Source organism: Pundamilia nyererei, unplaced genomic scaffold (assembly GCF_000239375.1).
Source record: "Pundamilia nyererei isolate P.nyererei 1_Seehausen unplaced genomic scaffold, PunNye1.0 scaffold00222, whole genome shotgun sequence".
In the NCBI taxonomy this organism is placed as follows: Eukaryota; Metazoa; Chordata; class Actinopteri; order Cichliformes; family Cichlidae; genus Pundamilia; species Pundamilia nyererei.
Window position 1 is genome coordinate 170,709 of NW_005187623.1, and position 6,000 is coordinate 176,708.

A 6,000-nucleotide genomic window follows, 5' to 3' on the forward strand; every position below is an offset into this window, starting at 1 on the left:
ATGTCATCATCAACTACTGCCAGGAACAGTGTTCCGCTCACATGATTGCCCTCCTTTCACTCTTCATCCACATCTCATTACTAGATGAATGAAACAGTTTAGCCTTGAGATTTCTTATACTATGCGTTCCGCGTTTATTCCAGAATGTCATTATGAGTTATGCCATGTCTTTCTTTTAATTTAATCAAGTGGGCCCTAAGGTGCTTTAATTACATACTGTGGTAATTTGGGGTAGGTGGTAGTGGCATATGTAGTCCGGGGAATCCGCATTCCCTAGTTTAGTTACTAGATCTTTGGAAATCTCAACAAATGCATTAGTATCTTGATCTGCTGTGCTGCCTTTGAACAGTAGCCTATTTGAAGCAAATACATAAATATGCATGATTGTCCAGCCTTGATTGGGATCTTCGGGGCATTTGAAAAGATGCTCTAATAGCTCAAGAAGTGCAGACATTTCTGTACCTGAGCTCTTTCTCACCATCTCAAAAGGTACCTGATCTGGGCTGAACTTAAAGGGGTGTAAGGGTAACGGGGTAAGGGGTAATGCCATTAAATATTGTATCTGACCGGAGTACATCGAAGCATCCACGCGTCCTTTTTTGCTGCATTTGTGTGTGTGTGTGTGTGTGTGTGTGTGTGTGTGTGTGTGTGTGTGTGTGTGTGACAAGTCGCTGAGGCGTGCACACACAAATACCGCATTCATCCAGTTTTATATGATGATGGTGCCCCCGCAGCGGCCAACGGGCGCAACTTTCCTCCTCCTCCTGGATCGAGGAGAGGATAGAGAGACTCCATTCAACACACACACACACACACACACACACACACACACACACACACACACACACACACTTTATGAATCTCCCTCCATCCTGACCCTCAGCAATCAGCCTGAGAGGAGGTTTGCATTCATTTGATTACCAAGAGAAAACGAAGACAAATTTCGATAAATGTTAAGTATCAGCTGCACACCAAACACATTGCCTCAAATGTTTAATGCTGACAATTTTTTTAATTATTTTCTCTTTCATTAACAGAAGCTCCTCCTGAACAGTGACAGAAATGCACGCTCACAAACAGTCTGCAGGTGGTAAGCGATCGACCGACGGTAACGAATATCAGCTATTTCAAAAGCAAGTCAGTATTTTTACAAAAAACAAGAATCACTGAGCCTTTTTCACCTAAAGGTTTCTTTTCTAAAGCAAGTATTTTGCGCAGCTTGGTCGGCGAGAGTGCGCAGCTCTGTGCGTTCATGCGCTTGGAACGGAGTGAGAGAGTCAAAAGTGGCAGACAGAAGAAGACGAGATGCTGCTTTCTGCTGTGCACGGGACGCTCATCAAGGCGCAGATCCTCCCATGACTTACATCTTAGACTAAGAAGAAACAGGGTCATTTGGAGATGTTTAATGCTATTCGTTATTTCAACCACCTAAACTTGTCCTCGACCACATCTTGTAAATAATTCTGCAGTGTAAATCATGAAGTCAAAAAAACAAAAAAACAAAATCAACCCACTGCATCACAGTTGCTGATTCTACCGGTGAATTCTCAAAGCCCACAGAAACCCGACAGTGCTCAGAGTTAAGTATGAGCGTGTGTTTACCGTTAAGAAACGATCCCATCCGCTGTTTTTTCCACCTCAGACAATATTCCTCTGTGCCTTAAGTCCCGTTAGGTTAAGGTCCAGTCCTTCCAAAAGCCACATAGTACCCCTGAAAAAATCCCGACGCTCAAGCGTTGGAAATAAGCCTTGGAAATAAGACTGGCGCACTTTTCACTCCAGAGGGTAGAAACTCGGGTTAAATGCGGTCCAACATTTACACACGGGCAGAAAGAAATTAAGGAAACCCTTTTAGTCCAAAACAAGTGCTCCGTTAATCCAAAATGGGTTTTTTTATTCACAACTATAAAATTCTCCTGTGACAGAAGAAACCATTACGCTCCGGGTCTTTTGACGCGAATCGGTCTACATGTTAATGACGGTCACGTTAGAGAAAAAGAAAGAACAGTGGGATTTTTTCCCCCCCATCGTCCGCTCCTCACGATTCAGGTTGCACTTGGCTGATAAAACGCCGTCCTCTCTTTCTCGCTCTCTCTTCCTCTCCCCCCTCCTCCTCCTCCTCTCCTCCAGCCCCCAGTCTCTCTCGGAAGCTTTCGTGGAGCAGAGACGCACCTAGCGGCCTAAGAGGGAACTCCACAGCCACATGAGTTTATTCCCACCCCGCCCCCTGTACAGACTGCTCTTAAAGAAACATTAAAATGTGAGACTTTTTTGCGTGTGTGTAAAAAGAGAAATCAATAAAACCTTCGTGAAGTGTGATTTGAAAAGTTAGACCACCATTCAGCTTGTTGCTTATATATAACAAAGATTTTAAAAAAGATAAACTCCTATTGCCCAGTGGTGTACAGTAAAATATCTTTAACACTCATGCTTTATGAATAATTATAAATAATAATGTTTGAAAATATTAATATTAAAAGTAGTTTTCAAAATGTATCGTTTTGTATTTTGAAGCCTGTTTCATATAAGCTACAACAACATAAAACACAACATTTTTGCATTACCTTAAAATAAAACAAGTAAATAGTGCAAATACTGAAATTATATGTCTATCACCATTATCAACATATATATATTTTCATATGATTTTAAAGGCATTAGGCTGAATGTTTAAAATGTTTAAAATTGATTGTTAGCAGTCTACTGTATTATTACAAAAATATTACCATAATATTAGTCAGAGGTTTTTGCTGGCATCTTTAAAAGGGTTTCTCAGTAATATTATCTTTTTTCTTGTCATTCATAATGCTGTCATTTGAATTCTACACCACTATTATAATATAAATTTTAGTAACAGGTTATTGCATGGTCATCCATTTGGAAATCACATAGGAATTTATAAACGACCTTGATTAAATTATTACCATGTTCTTACTGAGGTGGAAGGTAAACTGTCACCAAAATCTCTACTCCCAGGGATTACTGGTGTCTAACTGCCAAACACAAGTCTCAGCTCTGATTTACCTTAAAATAGTGTCTCTTTCTCAGTAGTCTGAGTTACATTCCCCTCATGGGGGATATGGGTTAGCTTAATTCTAACACTTAGAAAGACATGGAGACCTTTGGCTTTTCTCCTGTGAAGAGCTTCTGGAGCTGAGAAAGTGGGAATACCAAAAGAAGAGAAAAGATGTCTGTGCTTTCAGTTTATCAAAAGGAACCTACTTATTTTCAATTATACACAAACAAAAGTTATACAAAAGCAAATAAAAAAAATCAATCAAAACCAATTCAAAATAGAAAAATGTTCCTCCTGAACCAGTAGCTTGTTTTATACTAACCATCATCTTATTCTGTGTGACATCAATGCACATGGCAGCAGCATGGCAACCACATTTTCTGTCTACTCGATCTCTCTGCTCTAAGCCCATATATGAGACTCAACACAAAACTGCACATTGATAATGACATGTCCGTAATCAAAGCAAAAACACTTGTTCCATGAAAGAAACTTTCATGGAACAAGTGTTCTTACTATACACAGAACAAAATGTTACTTGATAGAACATATTACACTGGAAAAATTTTATTAGAAACTGGTTGACTTCAAAATAACCTGTTAAAAAATTAAAAAGAAACATCTCAGATTATGCAGGTAACTGTCATGATCCGGAGTTTGTGACTCCGTGTTTATGTTTTAGTAGTTATTATTATTCTAGGTTTTGTTTTCATGTTCCTATGTGTTCCCCAGTCTGTGTGAAGTTTGTTGTGTCATTGCGTGTATGTGTTTCCTGTTTTATTTTGAAGGTCTGCATCTTATGTGAGTGTTTTTAGTTTGCCTCCCTAGTCTCATCATGTTAATCACTCCCAGCTGTGTCCCCCACCTGTGCGTGATCTCCCTGTGTTCTCTGAGTGTTTTTAAGTCTTGTCTCCTGTCTTAGTCGTTGCTGGTTCGTCTGTGTTGTTTCCCCTCGGTCTCCATGCGTCTCTCCGTATGTATTTCCCCAGACCTCCCTGCATCTTCGTTTCTGGTTTGTTTTGTTAGTTTTACCCAGTTTAGGTTTTCCAGTTTCATGTTTACCCACCATTGCTGTTTGTACCCACTCCTGTAAATAAATACTCACCTGCACCAGAGCTGCCGCCTTTTGGGTCCTTTCTACAACTCCACACGTCTGCCACACCGGACGTGACAGTAACAAAATCAGAAACAATCCTAAAACAACTTGAAAAGTGATATAAATAATAGTAATCTCAAAACTCCTTTACTTTGCAGTTATATGATATGTTTCCCCGTCTGTTTCTCTCTATGGAGCCGAGTTGGAATATCATCTTCTTTAACAGGTCTATATACACATTGGAGGCTTTCAATAACAGTAAAAAATATTGTAATGTTTGCTAAAGAATATGAGGAAACATAATGGCAATGCAATAGAACTACAAATGATCTAGAATAACATGTACATTGAGGTGTTTTTAGGCTAGTTTATTATACAGCTAATCTCCTCTCCCAAGGCAGCTTCACAGACTGTCTTGAAGTAGGAGCACTTTAGTTTATTTTTTTATTTGTGCAAGTTATTCCTATTTACTCTAACTAAATGAACTAGTAGTAGGACTAGTAGTAGTTAGTACTCTACTAATCTTTACTAGTACACAAATGCCACAAACACACAGACGATGTGCCATATTGACATAAGTCACATTTTGTTTCCAAATGTACAATACAGGAAAGTTACAACAACAAAAGATATGTGAAGAATTTACGTTAAAAAATTATGTTGTCATAAGCATCTTTTATTCTCCACCCTGTAACAAATTTACAAAACACTTTGATATGTATGCACACAGCCATTAAACAACTAATCTATCTCATGATGCCACTGAAGCATAATGTGAAGTGTCTGAAAAATTTCTAAATGTGTTCTTTCAAACAACAGCCACACCAGCCTCAACAAATGCCTGGAATCATGGCAGTGCAGAGGTGCAGAGCTCATGGTCTTCCAATAACTTTGTGGATGAATAAAGGGTTTCAACAAGGCTTCATGTAATGCACCTTAAAGCTACAGTGAACGGAGATTTTTCTTTGGATATGTCCTTGTTACAGCTACATTTTGACCCAATGTGTCATTTTGATAAAGACAACCCTTTATAAAGTGCTTACAATGTATTATTCTTTTTTTTTTGCAACACTGTGAGTTAGTATATCTACTATATCTACATTTATTATCATTAAAATCAATGTAGTTTCTGGCAACTCAAATGACCTTGTGCTTATTTTTTAAAGTTCAAAGTCCTGTATGGTTAGACAGATACATACAAATCATTTTTGCTTCATGACTGTCTAGGACCAGAGTGTAAATATGCCCATTAGCCTCCAGTGTGTTTTGTTTTTTTGTTTGATTGTTTTGCGTGTGTGTGTTGTTTTTACATGAAAAGCTAGCAAGCTACATTTCATAAACTTTATGGGTTATGAAATGTAGCTTGAAATAACACAGACACCTGTTAATTAGAGCTAAGTAAAAGCCTAACAAATACTAGGATTTTAAGGACCAGGACTAAATCACTATAGATAACTTTGTAAGTTAATTTAGTCAAAATATGACAACTTCTTATTCAAATTACAATTTTGAGTTCTATTACTTCCTTATGGTAACATTCCTTGCACTCTTGCGAACAGTGTTAAAGCTGATGGTCTGATATTGAGTCAGCAGAGACAATGGTAATTGTGTTTCCATCCATTTAACCTCCTTCAAATGTGCCCTCTGCAGTGGTGCTGAAAGAAACAGCTCTTTTCTCGAAGAATCTAATTAGATTCAATAATTTGTGAATTACCCCGTTGATTTAAGCTACCATATGTGTGGCAGCTAAATCCTGCATCTGCTTAAGCTCATCCCTGCTCTCACCAGGGTTTTAATAGTTTTGCAATTTTCATTAGTTTTTATTTTGATTTAGTTTTGACTTCAGATTTTCAATTTTATATCAGTTTTAATTAGTTTTTACCAATTG

The 6,000-nt window shown here is 38.1% G+C and overlaps 1 protein-coding gene across 1 annotated transcript in view; it reads right to left on the reverse strand.

Moving 5' to 3' along the window:
• The window catches only part of LOC102210587 (neuroligin-1-like), a gene marked incomplete at its 3' end in the record, with an annotated part of 129,985 nt that extends 127,917 nt beyond the window's left edge, over window positions 1–2,068 (reverse strand). The window contains exon 1 of the mRNA XM_005748447.1: window positions 1,603–2,068. The remainder of the gene's footprint in view (window positions 1–1,602) is intronic.
• Window positions 2,069–6,000: the final 3,932 nt, after the last annotated feature.